General features: G+C 39.2%; 1 protein-coding gene across 1 annotated transcript in view; it reads right to left on the bottom strand.

Annotated features, from left to right (window-relative positions):
• The window catches only part of LOC125970359 (leucine-rich repeat-containing protein 4C), a 40,427-nt gene extending 24,747 nt beyond the window's left edge, over positions 1–15,680 (bottom strand). Inside the window, exons 1-2 of the mRNA XM_049722546.2 lie at positions 15,369–15,680; positions 14,565–14,980 (exon numbers count right to left, since the gene is read on the bottom strand). The gene's annotated coding sequence lies outside the window, so the exon portion shown is untranslated. The remainder of the gene's footprint in view (positions 1–14,564; positions 14,981–15,368) is intronic.
• Between the last annotated feature and the right edge of the window lie 5,634 nt (positions 15,681–21,314).

Below are 21,314 nucleotides of genomic sequence, written 5' to 3'. Positions count from 1 at the left end.
GTTCGATTTTTTCTGAGTGGACAAAACATATATGGCACACATTTCTTCTCAAACTTTCAACTGATAGACAAAACACTGACACACGTACACACACGTACACACACGCACACATACGCACGGACACGCGCACGCACACACGCACACACGCACACACACATGCACACACACAATGTTAGACGTGCAGCATTTCTAAAGGAACTAGTCTTCACATTCTTGGAAACCCATGGAAACCCTCAAACATTTCTGACTAAAATCTGGCAGACAAATTGTTGAGCTTCAGCTTCTAACTGAAAAACATGTTCAGCTGGCAGCCATTTTATTATTATTATTTTTGTAAAGTCCTCATAAGCGCGTGTGTGTGCATGTTAATGTTGTTGAGATGAGGAGTGCAATAGAAAGAATGACTTAATGTTCGCAGTCACGTCACATAGCTGTTTGCATCCTCACTGATTAAAAACCTCACGATTCAGACTAATTTGGACATCAATTGGACTATGCAATTAATGGATTTTGTGAGAGGACATTTGAAGACTTTAATGGTTACTTCTCTAATATCACACAATCAGTCAGTGAATATATAATGTGGCTTAAATAGCTATAGAGTGAATTTCTTCATGTTTAGGCCCAGTGTGTGCGTATGCAATGAACAGTAGATGTGAGTATCTATCTGATGTGTAGTACATGTGCATACATGTGATTGTAAAGAGAAAATTACATGTCAGTCAACAGTGTGTACAGCATGTGTGTGTGGGTGTTTTATTTATCCCTCTCTATTTGAGGATGCAGTCCTTTGAGAGACTCTAAGCAAATTCCATTGTAAACCCTGGGCTACAGAGGCGAGCGCACGAGCCAGAGCCATCCATCAGAGCTGGACATTTTTCCCGTATGCAAACAAATGAATTAGAGCACCCGCCTCCCACGGGGCTCATGACTCAGTAGAGCAAAATGGGGAGCAAGGATGTTGGCAAAGGTGAAGAAATGTTAAATAATAATGTGAACATCAGAGAGTCGTGTGCGTTCATTCCAAAGTGAAGGGAGGGGCAAATGGGGAACAAATGGGGAATAAGGTCAAGTGAAAGGATTTCAGAGGAGTCTGAAACAAAACATGTTGATATCAGAGTTTCACAATTGGTCTTCAAGATATTATGTTGTCTGTGATGTATTAATGTGTCTACACTAGAAAGAATGTGTGTCACTTTTTAATACTGGTGTCCTCTAGGAATGATTAACCCAGAAGTGCCTAATATAGACAGAGAGAAAGATTGCAGAGGATGACTGCGGACAAGAGAGAGAAGGGCAAAGAGGACACGGTTGTGTTCCATGGAGACTCTTGTCTATCTTTGCACATCTAATCGTGTTCAGTGTTCAAAATGATCATTTTTGTCAATATTTTTAATTACAAAAAACAGCAAAAGGCAACTGGTTAGCACGTCCGCCGCACAGTGGAGGAGGGTGCGGGTTCGATTCCACCTCCGGCCCTCCTTGTGTGGAGTTTGCATGTTCTCCCCGTGCCCGCATGGGCTTTCTCCGGGCACACTGGTTTCCTCCCACATCCCCAAAACATGCTTGGTAGGCCGATTGAGCACTCCAAATTGTCCCTAGGTGCAAGTGCGAATGGTTGTTAGTCTCTGTGTGCCCTGCGATTGGCTGGCACCCGGTTCAGGTACTACCAGAAGTCAGCTGGGATAGACTCCAGCACACCCATTGTGAGGAGAAGCGGTTCAGAAAATAGATGGATGGATGAACAAAAGACAATGCATTAGAATAACTTCAAAAAAATAAAGAAAGACAAGAAAAGAGCACACCCTGCCTCATTGTGTATGTTTTGATAGCAAAAGCCATAAATTACCTTATATGAATGATTCACTTTGGGATGACTGTGTCTACTGTGAGCTTGTTAGCCTCAGAAATTAGAGCAAAGAACAATGCAGGCTATTACTCCCGATTCTGGCACAGAATATAATCTGAAAGGTGAAAACTAGGGCAGTATTCATTATGCCGGCAATGATCTCCAGAGTGGTGATATCTGTGTGATTCGAGAAGGATAGAGTACATTTGCCACCAGGGCGAGAACTCATGCCCACAGCTATTCTGGCTAATTGTGACATGGCACCAGTGACAGCAGGGGTGGGCTGGGTTAGCATCCGACACAGAACACCAGCCAAGCCTGGTAGCTCACATACAGCCATCAACGCTAATCTCCCCCTGTGTGATAACAATAGCACTGCTGTGCTTTGCTTTTTCCAGAAGCTCAGCCTCTGAGCCTGGCCTGTTTGCGTGCATGTTTGAGCAGCAGCATATTGTTTTAGCTTTCTTTCCCTTTACATGAGGCACTTGGGTGCTGAAATTTCAGAATCCCCAGTTCCATAAAGCATGTTAGTTTTGAAGAAGACAGATATGTAGGACATAGAATAGTGGTGAGAATTTGAGAGACCATGAGCCGTTGAGTAAGTTAGGGGAGATTTCAGATATGAAATTTTTGCAAAAATACAGCAGCGCAACCATAGAAGATTATAAGACAGATTCTTTTGCAATCTCTCTCTGCTCTGCACTTACCACACAATATAAACCGAAAATAAAGCACCACATAAAAAAATACTTCTTTTACTACTGCTACTACTACTACTAATAATAATAATATTGACAACAATAATGATAATAACGATGATGATAGTAATTCATTAGAAAGCACTTACAGGGATTTGGAAAAAAAAACGTGAATAAAGTTTGATACAAAAAAATAAAAGGTTTTATGAGATGATTCGAAATAATTGCATTATTTTGCCTTAGGGAAATCTGTAGATATATTTTACTGTCTTCAAATGCACCAAATATCATAAGAATCATAATCATACAGCACTAAGAAAAATGTATTGCACCTTATTTTATCCAGTGTTTTTTACATTTCAAATTCTTCACACGTATATACTCGCTGCTCCCCAGTATATCTGACACCGAAAGCTGCAGTGACCACAAATACCACAGAAGAAATTTAAAACAGATAGCATAGTGCGTCTTAAAAAACATGCTCAAGGTGGTGGTGAAATTTTACAGTGGCATGAAATTGAAAATAATGTGCCTATAGCAAGTTCTATTCATTCGTTTGTTCATTGCCACTTTATAACATGCTGTCCTGATTCTACAAAGGTGATCTCGGGTGCACTGCATCAGTGCTTAAATTAAAATTAATGTACCTTCCATTTTCAACAACAATTACTCTTCTTTGCCCCTCACTGCTTTAGTGCTTTGTGTGATTAATCTCACAGTGCCTGGAATATTAACAAGGATAAAAAGAAAAATCTAACACTATAATATTAAAATGTATTCATCTCATATTAATCAAATATACAGCACATATAAGCAGGAAAACACTAAAGTTGGGGATGACAAACATACCACCCAATATACATTGGTTAAGGTCGGCTATATAACTGTATCTGTAGCAAATCATCTACCAGAAATCCTTGCAGGCATCAATTGTCAAGTTATGGAAATGCTATCGCAAGGCTGGCAACCGGTTGCGTGATGCTTAATAGTTTTAAAACAAGACAATGAGTTCTTGTGCTGTGCTCCATACGTAACCAAAAACAGCAGTAAGAGCAAAAGTGACAACTGGTTTAACTAAGTAGTGTCAAAGTTCTCAACTTCTTCAACAGATTTTCAATAGTTAAGCTACTTTCATGCTCACATAATGATAGCAAAAGTAGTATTCGCAGACAATAGGTGCATCATTACATGACATAACGTCATCTCTGAGCGATCACATTATTGTGGTGGAAGGGTTTGTGTGGTGCAGTGATATTACGACCTGAGTTGTTTGGAGCTTTATGCTCCTGGTAGTGTCATTCATAGCAAATGTCTTACATATGTGACCAGACAAAGAATGGTTCAAAGAGCCCCCTATGATGTAAAACAGCACGTTAAGGCTATCCAGAACTAGTCAGACCCACAATAGTCACCAACATTAGATCTTAAGTGCAACTGACATCCCATTCTTTAAGCACAACAGGTAGAGATGAATAAAATGTGTAATTTCAAATTAATGTAACTTTGCGAATGTGAATACACGGTTACATTTAATTGTTAAATTGTTTAATACCGTTACATATGATGTAGGGAAACAATGAACACTGACCAATGATCATATTTCAGCAGTGCTCCAATTAATTTGGATTACAGTGCATTTTGCAGAGGCTGCAATTGCAAATTATCTGATCCGTTTGATGTTCTAATAAATGGGACCGAAAATGGCGCAGCATTCTCGTGACAAATTGTGCCCTCATCCTCCTCTCACAAAGCACAGAAAATCTCCAATAAACTACTGAATCTGTTCTCCTCAATATGACAAAATTCTCTATTGTCTTGTCTCTCAGGACAGGGATCACAGACTCTTTTGGGAGGAAGGAAACAAAAAGTGGTTGCTCTCTTTTTGATCATCCAATTCTATTTGCATATTTGACACAGATGGATATACTTTCTGCACTTGCACTGAAAAATGGGACTTATGCAATTCATTATACAGATTGATAGTTACCATTCCTAAATGACTAAAATGAATGTACGCTACCTGCTTACTGTGCTGAATTACTACAGTGAGCCAAAGACTCCCCAATACCGCTTTCATTCTTCATTAAAATCTAATTTGTCTTTGGAAAACACTTCTAATTTCTTATGCATCATTTTGCTTTGTACAAGAAAACTCAATTAGCCAACAAGGTTCAAAGCTAAATCCCAATCAGGGAAAAGAGGTATTTAAAAATTCTTCCAAAAGTGTAATAATGTTTTGTTTGATTGTTCTAAAAAATGAGTAAAGGAGACGACAAGAAGGGAGGAGGGAATTAATTTCTCATAATCACAATGAATGGCAACTAAAGTGTCTTTCCTATCAATCAGCAAGATTAGGAGAAACTAAGTAATGAAAAGTAAAATTCTCCCATTAAATAGCACTAAGGACCAGAGCTAGATGAAGTCAAATATGTCATATGCAGATTAAAAACAAGGCTATATAGCAAAATCTGGCACATTTACTTCTTGGTACAAACTATGTATTCTAATTAATACATAATGTCCAATCGTAAATAAAGGAAAGGCATAAAGTTGACTATGTACTGGCTCCTTAAGAGGTTTAGGCCATGCATTTTCCAACACAAGGGACGCTGCATTCATTTGACCTCCTTCAATGACAACACCCTACATTGCATCACAACCATAAATAAAATGAATATAGCCTCAGAGAGGAGAAGTACCGTGTTTCGGGTGTGATAAGACTTGGTAGAATGCAGGAATCCCTCGAGAGCATGCTAATGAATACCACCTGTTTTATTAGATACAGAAGACCCTCTTAAGTTAAACTGACATACGCATGCGGACATGCACTCGCGCGCACACACATACACACACAAACACACACTCACACACCACAGCTGTTAAGCATGACAGAGAGTGGCTGATTTGAAGAATTCATGTCTCTTTCGTAATGTAATATGACAAAATAGAGACAATTGCCGTAGTGCTGTTGTCAGTTCATGTAAATAACACAAGCTCACCTTTTTATACATCACTCACAGAATAGGACACCTACATCATGGACGTAATGACAGCAAACACTCTACCCACTTATCGGAGACACACTAGGTTGAAGTTAAGATGAGACCTACGTACATGCAGTGATTATCTTTTTTCCACCCACACCTTTAAACACCAATAGAAACGATTGTTCCACACATACAATAAACACACTTATAAAGCTCTGTATTGTGCAGGTTCACAGAGAAAAGGCAATGCTGCACACTTCATGAATATTACCAAGAGTTGGATCTGGGTCATTAATATGACACAGTCTTTACACTGGAGCCCAATTAGCAGTCAACACAAACACCGGAATGCTCCCTTGTCGCAATACATAATCAGTATATCACTGGAACAGACTCCAGAGCAGGACATGATCAAACCACACAATCACAGATAGAGAGACCAATTATCACCCAAATGTCCTTTGGTGTGATTAAACATAAAGGTCAAATATCACCTTCCATATTGGATGTTTTCTTATTTAGATTGGTAAAAATCCATCAATCCATGTTCAATTTATGTTGCTGTGGTCGGCCATATTCAAAAGTCATGTGTAATTTGGTGCCCAAGTATCTTTCCATACTCTGAATGCTGACGATTGTTTGAACCTAAGAAGTGCGTGCGTGTGGTCTCCACAGTATAAGAATTGTGCTGCATTCAGGGTAATACAGTTATCAGAGCTTATTTTCTCAGACATTTGCATTTCATTGCCTATTTAAGAAGTCACTTTGAGTTCAAGATCTCATTAGCATATGAAACCCGAGGACAGTATATATCAATATAATAATGAGATAATAAAATCGGCTTGCTAAAGGGCACCTCAGTTATAGTAAGGCAGAATAGTGACACCTTCTCACTATCTGATCTGAGGTTTCTACGTTCTTCCAATCACTAGGGAGCGTCTTTACCCTGAAGGTCACTTGAACCTCTTTTACATTTATATAGACAACAAGCAGGTTCAGATTTACCCAGAGAGCCTTCTCTCAATTGAAGGATGATGTAAAGTTATCTAGTAGTGTTGTCTGGAGAATGTTTTAGGCACACAGTGACAATAAACAAAATGTAGGTTGACAGCAAGCCCGATTTCTCAAATGGGACACAATGATGGGCGCCACATGGATCATCAGGAATAAATCTAAAGGCTGAGTGATAGACATCAATATAAATAAAATAAATACATAAAGTCACGCCAATCCCGTGCAGAGGGAAAGGTGCTTTCTTTGATGCTGTTTATGCATCGGATGGATGAATCAGATGAGTCAGTGCACCGAGCCCAGTTCATTACAAAAAACAGTATTTTCATCTTGTTCTCAGCGTCAATAAGAAATTATTGGCAGGATATCACTTTTTTTTTTTTTTTTTTGCCTGAACCTGCAATCATCATAAATAAATTACAAAGGAGAAATTGGTTATAGAGTACAATAGGCTGTTGTGATAGAAGTATTGCTTCTGCACGGTATCTCTATAGTAATACGCTCATCTGTATCAATCAGATATTGAGTATGATCATAAAGTATAGATACCAAGGATGTGTTTGGAAAAGCATTCTTAGCACACTCTACTATACTCCAACTGTTCAGGTATTCAAAGCTGCAATGAGCCGTTTGTTTATTAAGGGTGCCACACTTTGGTAGTGACCAGAGCGTGCTCTCGTTGCTCTGACTGGGGACATGGGGCACCAGAGCATCAAGCAGGACAAGGTGGAAGGAATACAAGGATTGTAAGCGGAATTTGAACGGAATTGACAACAAAATATTGGTAAATTCAAGGAAATAGAAATATCTATCAGAAGACTCAATCTGTCAGAGTAGACTTGGGCTGTCAGACTGAATTTCTAAATACACACATTAAAAAATACAAACAGTGCGTGTGTCACTTTCACAATGGTTGGGAGAGCTTACTATATACAGGCAGCATTACAAATGTGAAAATGCTGCTGAACACCAATCTTGCATTGTAGAAGTACAAGTAAAAACAAGCAGAAAATAAAATCTGACAGTGGAATTTAGAATTTGTTATTATTTCTATTACTTCTATTATTTATAATATTTCTTTGCTTTTCTGGCAGAACATTTGTTTTGATGAAGAATCCAGGTCACCAAAGGAATAGCTCATTTGACAAAGTAAAATGAACTCATGTTGATGTTAATTTTTAATTGTGTGTTCATTCTTCATTTGATTATGTTGAATATATTGTTGTAATGAATTTTCAGTCGAAGTTAAAGTTGAAGAGTGCCTTCCGAGATTTACTGTTTTACATATCCTTTGTAAAAAAAAAAAAAAAAAGAAATCACTAATATGCTATAAAACACATTAACAGTCATGTGTTTTATTTGGATAAACAAATTAAACAAAATATCTGGATGCTAAAAGTTCACATCTTGGTAATGTATTCAGCGAAACAAAATACGTGTTTGAGTAGTATGCTCCATTTTTTATTTTTTTAATGACAAGACAGGTTGCAGCTAAATGCTGAAGAGTCTGCCACAGACTGCATAGAGCTAGCCATGGGGCACATGCACGCACACACACACCAACACACAAACGCTCACACACAAACACACACATCCACATTCTCACACACACGCGCACACTATTGTCATCAAACATGATTGCCTATATCTCTGTTCTTTCGCTTGACTACTTGCAGCACAATTAATCAAATGCAGCCCTTTCATTCATGACAAAGAGCATCCTCTGACACACAGCTGCAAGTTTGGAAAAAATGGCAAAGGTTTGTTGAGCATTAATTCTTGTTGCACTGCTGACAGATTACCTGTAAATGGTGCTATGTCTCCAAATAGATAGCTAACCAATAGTATTCTGTGCGTGGGTCCCCAAATAAAGATGTTGAATTCTTGAACTACAAAATTGTATTGCATGACTAGTAATGAGTTGAATACACTAAAAAAAGAACATTTGCTATCCTCAAGTTTAGTGGTTTAAAAAAAAAAAAAAACACATTACCGCACCTGCTCCACAACATGGACCTGCTTCCAGCAGGTGTAATGTTTAGTCTAGTTTTTAAATTGTCCGGTGCGCCATAGGTGTGTCAAAGAAAGCTCCCTTGGTCCACCGTAATGCTCAGCATGGCACAGAGCCATTCGCCAAATTCCCAAATACGATGAACAAGGCTTGCATCAACACAAAAATCAAGACTGTCTACAAATACAGAGCAAGATGCTCTAATATGTCCAGGCGAATGGTGTTACACTCAGGCGTATTTCTTTACTCGCTCCCCCACATTTAGTATTGCGGCAAACTGATAGCTCCTGACACAGGGCCTTGACCTGAGTGGTGAGAACAGACTGCCACCATAGAGACAACTTGAATTAAATCACGTGAAAGTCGATCCATGTCAGATCAAAACTATCTTTGTAGGGCAGCCTTGCCTACATGCAGGTGCCAGGATGAATGACGCATTAGGGTCATAGACTAACATGGTGAGTGGGTATTGAGCAAAAGCCATCAAGACACTGACAAATGCGCAGATAAACATGCAGATAAATGTGAACCGTACTTTCCGCACCATAAGGTGCACATAAAAGCGTTTAATTTTCTTAAAAACCCAAAGTGCGCTTTTTAATAAAGTATAGATTAATTTGTTTAGATTAAGGTTCTTTGATTTTAATTCAATCTGCACCCATGAGTATGCAGAAGCCAACACTTAAGGAGAGCAAATAGTATTTCAGCTTTCACATGCACAAGCCCTGTGGCAAAACATTAAATCCAGCAAATTAATTTTGATGATCATGTACTTACATCATCAGTTCTTGTTTAGTAATGAGCATGTGGTAATATAATACAATACTTGGAGATGTTGACCTTACCCATCTACCAACAGTAGCCATTCATTATCCATTCATCAATCCACACATTATCTATCTGTAGCTGTGTTCATGGACATTCAAAAATACCAACAGAATTTGAAAATGCTTCTATTAGTAGCAAGTCAAGTCAACAGCGTTCAGACCGACAATGGCAACAAATTGACATTTTAAACTGCAGCAATTTCCACAATTTCAAATACAAAGTTTAGCCTGCTTTTGCCTAGATTGACACCGCACAGATTTATCACACTTGCACTGGTCACGGAAATAGATCCTTATATGAATCTTGGGATTCAATTACCCTCAACCCTACTCCTGGAAAGTGGAATAAAATTAAATGTAATATGCAGAATGAATATTTGGAAATAAGTAAAAGCAAACGATTGATGCCCATTGCTGGTGTCCTCTGACAACGTTCATTTTGAAGAGCATCTGGGAATGTGTTGGCATACACTACTCATCGCTCTAATATAGTGCAAATACCAAAATCAGTTTAAATTTGTTTATTCAAATTCCACCTGCCTGTAAATTATATTGTAGATGACAGGGGCATAGAGACAGCTTTTGGGACTTCCCCTCCCGCTCTGTTTGCTTGCTTTTCTTCTTTTAAGGATATAAATTTCTTACTTGAATATATCTGGGAAATAATGGGAAGCAGCACAAACTAGCTCTTGACCATTTCACTTGCAATTCAACCACCAAATAAGCAGCAAGAAATAATGTGTGGACCTGAGCCAGTAGCACTTTAATCATGAAAGGCCCAAAGGCCCCAAAGGCAGAGAAAATGCCTCCTGCACAGAGCATTTGTATACACATCTCTTCACGTGTGTGTTTGGGTGAGTGTTTGGGCATTCATGGTGAACTCATGCAAATGCATTATCAGAGTCACCACATTAGTCCTATCTCGGGTGGTGCCATTCCATTTTAGCCTTGTATGACATTCCTGCGGTGCCAAGAGAGAGAAACTGGCATTAGAGGGGAAGGTACAAATTTATTTGATTCAAACAAAGAGATGAATAGTAAAAAATGATACATCCATATTTTGGTCACTGCCCTTGACTGAAATAATGAAAAAAGCGAACAAAATGTGTTTTCTGGTTGTTTGTTTGATTTTCAAATTTCCATTTCGCCTTCAATGATGTGAATACCCAAAGATACGTACATTGTGTCAAAAAAGCAAAATACACAGGCAAGCTTCTTATTCTTAAGGCTACTGAGTTAAAACACATCTACAGTATATTCCAATTAATCCACTCATGCTCTCATGATGAGTGTCGTCCGAGAGGAGAAGGTAAGACTACAAAAGAACAAGTGATCCCTGGCCTCTATAATGACAGAATAGCACTTTTATGATGTCGACCAGATTATTGTCAAAAATGGATTGGGTGAGCTGGAACACCAATTGATTAATCCATCGACTTGCGGAATGTTCTGCCGCTGTCTCCCTGCTCAGCTGTTCTTCCCTCGGACACGCTGGAGAGGATGACTAATGAGTGGGGCGAATGCAGATACCGATCGTGTCCATCTGTGTCAGGTTGGAGAAGTCTCTTGCTTTCTTCTGGTTGCTGGATATTTTAATTATACAATGGTGAATGGTCTTTCACGTGTCTAGAGCTTTTCCATCTGTTAAGGCCCACAAAGCGCTTTACACAGAATTCACATTGATGATGCAGCTTCTGGAGCAAGTTCAGTATCTTGCTCAGTGACGTAACTTCTTTTTTCATTCCAATGTAAAATCATTTCTTGTTACACTGCTAAATTCAGATGTGAGTGTCTTTGTGGTTTTATGGTGACAATAAACTGATCAACAACATTTACCAGTCTGACTACAACACTCTTTTCAATGAAGTGCAGCTGTCATCCATTTAGGTGAGCTTTTATCATAATCACATCAGCTGACTCTTACAGATGACGCAACATGAATAGTATGAAATAATAGAATGGGTTTTATTTGCATGATTGGCTTCATAGGTGAGTGCTAGTCTCATAGTTAGTTTTCTGTAATTGATGCACATGGGCCGTCTGACCGGGGTAGCACGACATACACCGCTGCATCTCCTGCTCCGGCTGGATGGAGGGGAGGCAGCTGCAACGGAGAGGGCAGGGAGCATCTTCGCTGCGTGGCTGATTGGGTGACGCGGTCGGGAGGTTTTCCTGGATGCCTCACCGTCGGTGGCAGGCTTACGCAGTCGGCGGTGGGCTCAGAGATTTAAGGTTGCGACAGAGCCCCATGTTTAGCTGGTAAGAACCTGGAATCGTTCTGCTAATCTTGACCGTTTAGACGTCGGAAGCTAATTCTGCCTTGACAAGGTATAGGAGCAAGTGGGAGCAGTGTCTGCTTGCCTGTCTGACTATGAGCTGTAACAACTTTAGTGTCAGTAAATGTTTGAAAATTACAAGCGATCGCAACCAAAATTCATATGCACATTCCTTCTATTGTCCACTTCAACTTGTTAAAAAATATAACCACACTAATTTTGATTTTGTGAAGTCCGTGGTACATCCTCGTCTTCTGTCACTTGTCAACATATGACGTAATCACTCAAATTGTTATACTTTAACATTTACAATAGTGAGGAATGAGTTTATTCACATATTCACTCAGTTGGCAGTTTTTGCATCGACTCCGTTGAAATATGCTAACCTGTGTTTTCAGGTGAGCGTGCTAGATGTTTGTCATGCCCCCCAAAATGACACTACGTTTTTTACAAACTCAAAAAAAGGTCCATAAGTTGTCTAATCACAGTCTTAAGTAGGTTTGGACTCTAAACCTAAGTTTGGTGAATGATTTCTTTGCACTTTTAGAAATATTAGGAAAACTACACAGCCTTATCATTTATACATACAAGTATGAGTTTACAAAAAAAAAAAAGACTTCAGAAACTGAATGTGCCAATCATGTTGTTACTGCAAATGTATTTTATGGTTGGGAATGTGAAACATGGTGTAGTAATAAACTCCTATGGCACATGCTGGACATGTATTGATCCATTTGTCCAGCCCTGTCATCAGTTTAAAGCACTTGCATTTTCAACCTATCCTGTTATCCTGTCCATGTCCACACCTTATTCATTTTTTCTACGGCATACATTGGAGCTTCCAGCTCCTCCCAGCATTCAACCCTGACAAATTGATCCGCTTGTCCTCAAGAAAAAAAGATGGGGAACAGAGAACATATCTATGCCATTGCACTATTGTTATTAAATGAACCCTCTTGAAACAGTTCATGAGTATAGAATATAGGAAATATAGCAGTAGCTCTATTATAGAAACAAGTCCCTATCAGTGAAAGGAATGAATGTTAATGGTGTTCGAAGATGGGCTTTGTAGAGATTAATCCGATTTGAGAAATGATCATTTCATTATATGACCCAAAGTGCTGGCCTCGATTTGAACCGGGCCACAGGCTAAAGTGGGAAATAAATGAAAAGAGCGAACATGTGTATACAGTAGAGTATGTCATGACCCCGGATTATCATTACTATGCTCCTTATTTGCAACTTCATTAATTTCCTGACTGGAACAATTTTCAATAAATGAATCAGACAGCAACAACTAGATAAATAGGACTCAAAACATATGCCTGAGGAACACTGTCTTGGTGTGAACAGCAGGAAGACACTTTTGGTCTCCGAACTGCTCAACTACTATGGAGGGCTAACATACCACTAATCTAATAATAAAATAACATGATTACCTGTACTTTTTAAAGTAGTTAATATGTTTTCATTGACAATAAAGAACGTCCATTTTGTATGTTGGCCTACAATTTTGAAAAATGAATCATCTGTCTTTGAACCACAATGAATCATCCTGCCACACTTTACTAACTGCAAACTTGTGAGTGTGTGGGGAGGAATTACGGTGGTGATCTCATTGCTTAAAAACAGCAAAATCACCATTCTAATACATATCAAAGTGATATTATCCCATCACCCAAAGTTTTTCTTTGAGCGGGTGACAGATACTCTCTATATTTCTCACACAGTGAATGAGATTCATTCTTTATGTGAAATGTGACAGCTATCCCCATTTATGTATTTACCACCAGCAATGGTGTATGGTTTACTGATAATGATAGACATACTCAGAATCACCTGGGGGGTGGGGGTAAAAGTGAGTAGTAGTGCATGTACAATCAAACAAGTAATATATTACACCCAAAAGATGAATTTAAATAAAATATTCCACGGTAAACTTATCTAATTACACATTTAGGGCCCCACTCTGCCAAATGCACAGCCGCGTTTGATAGATTGAACTGGTGAAATAAGATTCAGAAGCAACAACTGACCAATGAAGGCATGCATCTTAAAACATACCGCCATATAATGTATGCTGCTGCAAGAAACGAAAGACCGCTTTCTATTTCAGCACCTCAAAATGGGACAGCTCCGCCACAAGGACCAAGCCATGGAAGCAAAGAACAAGTGCCTTCTGTGTAGATCCAGGCCATGCCAGGAGAATACGACATGACAAGCGATGTCTGACGATTAAGGCAACCAGTCATGTGACAACAGTGCTGCCTCTCTTGAAATACAAACATAATTGTATTTCAAATTGTATTTCTAAGTCACAAAAACACCGCTATATTACACACTCTAATGAATTTGTCTTGGTGCAGATTGGTTGCGTGATGAATAAATAGCTGTTGCCTACTTTGCATTCAGGGGGTGTACAACGTGGTGCAGTGAACAATTCCATGGTGGTGCCTATGATTCTTAATGTTGTATACTTCTCCATAAAGCAAAACCAGGTTTTTTTTTCCCTGCACCCCACGTGAGCTCGAGTCTAAAGCTCTCGGGAGCGGAATGAAAAGCAGCAAGACTTATAGGAGCGCGGTGCAGCTTTTCGCATCTGTCAAATCAGTGCTCTCCTAAAGATTGATCACATATCGTCTCAGACCATAAAGAACGCCTTGTTGCAAAAGTCTGATGTTTAGGCGCTAACATTTCCTTTACACTGTTAACAACTGTGACATGTCTAATAGAATTTGCCGATGTATAGTGAGACATGAGACAGGCAGAGGGACGTAGGCAAATGCACACTAATAACACACGCGCACACACGCGCGCCCACACGCTGGCACACACACACACACACACACGCGCGCGCGCGCACACACACGCACGCATGCACACACATGCACACAATCAAGCTTACTTGTTCATGTAGACAGCGATCCTGCTGGATGAGGCTTTACGAGATCGATCCGCCTTTTGGTCAAAGCACAAAAAACTGCATTAATGGAAAAAAAAAAAAGTCCGCAATTCTCAGGCGAGGTTGTACAATCCGAGGCTATTTAGCAGCACTCTTAGAGCAACAAACATTCCATCCATCAGTCCAGATGTGGAAATAACTCTCAAAATTTTGGTGATATATCCGATATTGCCTTTTTCCACGACGCTCTTTGCGTTGAAGGACCCACAAGTGCCATTGCTGCAACTGCTCGACTCATTAATGCCCCGCGCTTCTCCTGAGTTGCACACTTGTTATTCTTCAGTTCGGTAAATGCACAAGATCTGATATGGATAAAGCTCCCCATGTGAGAGGTGGTTCACCTTCCAGAATGTTGAATCCTGAAAAAAAGAAAGAAAGAAAACCCCATTCAACGCAGATCAGCGTCCATAGATGGCATATTTTAACAATATCCTCCTACTATTTGCAAATGTCAATTCTCACTAAGGCTCTTTTACTTTTAGCCGTCGATATCCCACCGAATTTCAATAGATTTGATCGCACAGCTCAGTGTAGCTTTAGAGTTTGTCTTGTCCCCTCAAGATTTGTGGATGCGCAAAAAAGTCTCCACATTTTCCAGCCTCTAACATTCCGTGTGAATTTTTGTTGCTCTGAAATATTAAATACTCTTCTCCCCTCTGTGCATTGATATGTGCAGACTGAACCCGATCGAGTCACCCCTTCACTTCTGCGCCACGCGTGCGTAAATCTCTCAAAATCAAGTCTCACCTATCCACTCAGGCGATCCACACGCGGGGAGGGATGAAACTGAGAGCTTCTCATTCAAGTGTCCCTCTATCCGTCCTTCTCCTCCACCCTTGGCTGCAATCGCTTCGGGCTTGTGCCACAAGATCCGGTTTGCAGTCCGAGCATGGATGCTTGCATGAAACCGTGATGTGGAGCAGCATCTCAGAGCGTGTTCCGGACGGTGCAGCACAGTGGACAGGCGTAGAATTGATAAGCAGTTATGTGGGTTACCTCCCACTGACAAAGTACTCCCTCAGTCACTGCTGCTGAATCAGGAGCGGAGAAGCAAGATGTTTCTCTTCTCAGTAGACGTGTTGCTCACTTTAACTTGCGCAGCTCCGCAAGAGGCATACTTAGTTTTGAAGCATTTTCTGCAAAATTGTATTTATTGCTGGGTTTAATGCTGTGTCAAAAATAGATATTTTTAATTGGGGGGGGGGGGGGGGGGTACACCAGGGTCGGAGACAGCAAGGGAGAAAAGAGCTTTGCTGTAAGTATGGCAGATTGGACCGCTAATGTGTCTGGCAAAAAGGACACGACTGCCACCTACCGAACCCACTCGCAGTGAGTTTGTGCCCCGGGCTCTTTGTGCAGAGGACATAATACGTTTTACTTGCGGAGATCTCAGATTAATACTGCATATTTAAATTTGGAAATGCCTCGGGACACAGAGCAACAGATACAAAGCACTGTCAAAAACTAATGGGGTTTTCTACAACATCCATTTCGCTCAGGGACCTTGATCTAAACATGGCTGTGATTTTCCTGTATTATGGTCACTCCACTTGACTCATTACATCCAAATACATTGACTATAAGGCATCGACATTAACTAGTAAGTAGTATGACTCTCAATACAGGTACAATAGACAAACAAGCAAGCAAGCAAGCAAGCAAGCAAGCAAACAAACAAACAAACAAACACAAAAAAACTCAAAATAAACCCAACCACATGGATGCTGCTGATCTCCCCCAATTCGGAACACACGACATTCATGTAAATAAAGGCTGAAAAATGTTTTTGAAAAATCTTGGACCTGCCCCAATCCTTAATGGATTGTTCCCGGTGGCAGATGGCCCGTCATTCGCAAAATGCTCAATACCAAATAAAAAGCAATAAAAGACAATTACATTGTTATGGGGCTGGAGGGGGGGCTGGTGTTTGTTATTGTATCCTGGTATGTGACTGTAGCCCTGATCACTTTACTCTATGGCAGTACAAGGCACATAATATTAGCAGAGGTGAGCATTCCGTCCAAGGGATGAAGCGGTCCACCCAGGACGAATGACCATTTTGTGGACAAAAAATGAGGGTAGAGAACGTACAAAAGGACAGACTGAGGAGGACAGAAATGTTTTTTGGCTACCCGTCTATTTGTCCCTATCTAGGTCAAGTGCCGACTAACCTTAAGCCGTCCTTTGGTCTGTTTCAGCACACTAAGATAGGGGTTTCCGTTTTTGGAAACATGCTCCTTTGTCTAGCGTGTGTCTCCAAAATAAATTGTATATTTTTTTGTTTTTGCATTTACCTTCTTCATTTTCATCCTGATATTTTATGTATAGCTATTAGTATTTCTTTATTAACAAAGAGAGGAAAGGAAACACTATGTTCTAACGGAACGTGAACATTGCCCGGAACATAGTAAGTCAAGTAGATGTGAATCCTAAATTAGCCACACTTAAAACTGCTAAGTCAAAAAGAATGCAGTTTTGGTCAAACATTGGACAGACTCAGGAACAACTTCCAGGGTTGTTTTGCTTAAAAAAAAAAAAAAAAAAAACATTATTTTTGTACAAAATTACCCCTCCCCCATTGTTTTTTTTCTAAAACAACCGAATTTTTAACCCAGCAATTTTAAAGGTGCAGTTAATTAGTTTTAAATGTTTATTTTCTGAATTATGACATTTTTGCCATTCGCTTCTCTCTTGTGACACATGGCAACAAATGAAAGCCGTTTTCCTCAGAGAGAACGTCGGTTCAACTTCAGGAAGCCACTAATGGCCACCGGATAATATTTTATGTCACACAACAATAACTGACTTGGATTTGATTCTACCCTTGGCTACAATGCAGAGTGGGGTCCCAGTTAAAGTAAGCCATTTTAATCATAAGATGCGGATTTCTGGTGACCAATTTTCCTGATTTTGGTGTTATGAGCAACATGGGAGCCATTCAGGTGAACACCACCCTTCATCTTTGTTTATGTGGCTTTTGAGACCACAGTATCTTCGCTGGTGGAAACACTTAAGTGTTGAAAGTGATGCTTCAGGATCCTCAATTATTATTGCACAAATCAATCAGTTTAATCACAGTTTAAGTGCATCTAATCTGTGTTAATCAGCCAATTCACAAATACATTTGCAAATAAAATGTGTTAATAAAGAGGTCCTCAGCTTGTATGACACAACTTTCTGCTGATGTTTACGCCCTTAGAGGACTGTAAAGTACTGTAAGCCCCGTGACCTTGTTTTTTAAAGTACGAGACATGGAAGTCTCTTGGGGGCAGTTATTTCTGAAGTGGTAAGTGCAAGACCCTTATTTAAGGTCATACTTCAGCATAGATTATCAGTTATACTCTCAGCACACACAACAAAGAAATGGCTTTAACAATGTGATTTTGAACACAAGGCTGCATCCCACTTTTAAATACTATATATATATATATATATATATATATATATATATATATATATATATATATATATATATATATATATATATATATATATATATATTACACCATGCTCTGCGAAAATTAGATGTTGACATCACGGAAATTGTGATGTTTTGACAGAATGAAAAAAACGCATCACTATGGCTTTCAGAAATGACTCAACTCATGCAGATCTCTTCCTTTTCCTCTGAGTATTATGTTGTCAGAGCCTGAATAATACATGTGTTGGGATGGAATTAGATAATGTAATAATCGTGTTGGGTATGCCACGTGGTTTTCAAGCAGAAGGAATACTGTGTGTATCCCACTCAACTCAAGCTACTCAAAATTGCCTGTTTACTCTGCCAAAATGGTGTTATAGCTAAAATAAAGAAAAACACATTGCCAGAAGGAAGAATGTTTGAACAAAATGCATATGATGTTCCAGTCTTTTTACAGGATTTTTTAAGCAATCAATTTGCCTTCAATTACCAAATTCTTGAACGTAAAAAAATAATTATTTCCAAATTGTTGGAGTCCAATCTAGTTTTCCTCAGTGTTGTTTGCCAGTGATTTAAGTGTGCCATTAGGCAGCGGCACAGAGCGCATCGGCACTTTTCAATTTTAGCCTAAAAAATACCAGGACTTTTTGAGGTGTAACTGGACTTCACATGAGCCCCTGTCATTTAGACATGTCAAAGAAGAAGGAAGTTGCAAATATAATCACAATGTAACACACCACCAATGCATAGGCTAATTTCAAGAGCCTTAGTAAACTGTTATTTTGGAATAGGCCTTCGTACCGAGTGGTGTCCTGACCTCTAGCTTGAGTAACCTTTTTGAGATCTCTGCTTGCATTAACCGAGTGTTAATTGCCATCACAGAGTTGCAACCAACATCACTACAACAACGTCCTGAAATTATATTCTCTCATGATGAAGTACACACACATTGTGCCATATATTGCATCAATCTGAACAGACATTTTGAGATGATTGTACAGTATGTACTGTACGTATATAGCTATTAAATATTTGCACTTCCTAAGGAAATATTTGATTCTTGAAAGAAAAGAAATGTCAGACTGAAGCTGGCACCAAAAATGTGCGCTGTGCATTTGACATCAGCAAATTCAAATTGACACAAGGAAATGCAAAACCACTGAACCACTACTACTGATCATGACAAAGGACAATTGTAGTTAGCAGCAACACTCTTCTAGAAAAGACTGGTCCATTTATTTACTATTCCACTCATTTGTAAGATATTGGAATACAATATATGAAAATGTTGAAACAGTGAGTTCTACAGTTAAGCTTGCTGTACCAACCTCAGAAAGGTTTGCATAACATTAGCATTAGATTCAGACAATATTCCTAAAATATTATTTTCACTTAACCTTGGGGTAGAAAACCCATGGCAGGAATTCAACTGACTTTGTGAAAGACCACTGAGCTTTGTTCTGAGTCCGCATTTGACTGGCTACATTTTGGGTTGAGGAAAAAGACAAAAAAATAAATTAAAAAAATCATTCAACCTTTCTGTGCTGCGCTTTAATCGGCCTGTCTGCATTTCAGGGTTGGATTTGCTGAATGCCATTATTCAGAGAACAAAAGCCTAAAAATGCACCAACTGAGCGAACATGAGGTCAAATTCATGGCTCTGCTTCTCAGTCTACCTCATGAACCATAACTTCTGTTTTTGTTTTTGTATAAGTTTTTGTATTGTACACAATCTGAATATTTATAATTATATCGAACTTCTGAACAGGCAGCATGTTGAAAAACGACGCATACAGCCAACTCACAGTCCTAAAGTCGGGGGTTCAAATCCGGGTTCTGGCCTTCGTCTGTGCAGTGTGTTCTCGTTGTGCGTGTGTGGTTTTCCTCCAGGTATTTTTGATTCCACTTACATTCCCATAACATGCATGATAGGTTCATTGAAGACTCTAAATTAAATTGACATTTCTTTATATGTGCTCTGCGATTGTCTGGCGTCCAGTCCAGGGTGTGCCCCACCTCTTGTCAGCTGGGATAGCCTCCAATTTATCTGCATTCTGATTAAGAATAAATTTTAGATGGCTGGATGGATGACTTCTGAACTATAGCACCAAAGCTGTTCTTCTATACAGAGACTATGAATAAATTAATAATGCATGTTGTTTATTGGGACATCATGCATTGTTCATGACGTTGTTTGGGACAGTAAAAAACATCTCATCTCTGCTGTTACCATGCATAGTTCGGAGCCAATAAAATTAAAGTATAGTAAGGCGTAGGAGTTGAAGAAACATTGCTGCGGGCCTTTTCCCTGTTCTGGCCATGTATTCCATCAGAGCCCCAATTGTCCAGGGTTCTCTCCTTTTGCTTTTTATGCTTGTTAAATATTTAAAAGGACAAAAATATGTTGTGATCTTTTTTTTCTAAATAAATGTTTCTATTATGATTTTTCTAACTGAGAGGTAAATTTTAAAACATGTGAGGCAGTCTGATTGCGGTATATGGGTGTGATATGCAATTTTCCCATACCGTGAACTTCTAGGGTTGTATTTCTTTTTCATATAACAATAAAGAAGGAGATTAATATATACCATACAACATGCCACGGGACAAACATATATGCAAATTAATATAAAAAGAATATACAACAAAGTAATATCTGTGGATTAATAAAGTAATGTGTTCAAATGGCTACGAATACACTTTAAAAACCACACACACACACACACACACACGCGCACACACACACATCCTTGTTAACCTCCCTCTGCAGGACCCAACTTACTTTACCGAGTTCTGGGGTCCACCCTTTCTAGTGGTCCAAGAACTATGAAAAAAATCAGGCAAGTCCCAAAAAAAATCTTGTTACTAAAAATCACTTTCAATAAACACAATTTGAAACTTTTTTTTTCATGTCAGTTTTTCAGTCATATCTGGGGCCTGTTTCTAACATTCCGGCTTTGCAGGGTCCACCTTTACACACATGAGATTTTTAGTCAGTTATGGGGATCGCTTTTAATATTTCAACCTTAAGAGGTCTACCTATACACACATTATTTTTTTAGCCAGTTATGGAGCTTGCTGTTAAGATTTAAGACTTGTTAGGTCTGCCTTTATAAAGAGGATCTATCAAGTTCAACCCCAACCCTAATCTAACCCAAACATGCATTTGTGTGGACTTAATCATTTGGAAAAACCTAAAAATTTTGTTAGTGTTATTAATACTTTCATCTGGCTAAATATACGAGATATACATTGAAATGTGCATTCTAAAA

The sequence above is a fragment of the Syngnathus scovelli genome, chromosome 6 (assembly GCF_024217435.2).
Source record: "Syngnathus scovelli strain Florida chromosome 6, RoL_Ssco_1.2, whole genome shotgun sequence".
NCBI lineage: Eukaryota > Metazoa > Chordata > Actinopteri > Syngnathiformes > Syngnathidae > Syngnathus > Syngnathus scovelli.
The sequence above is the reverse complement of the archived record's forward strand: the minus strand, read 5'-3'. Positions and strand labels throughout refer to the sequence as shown.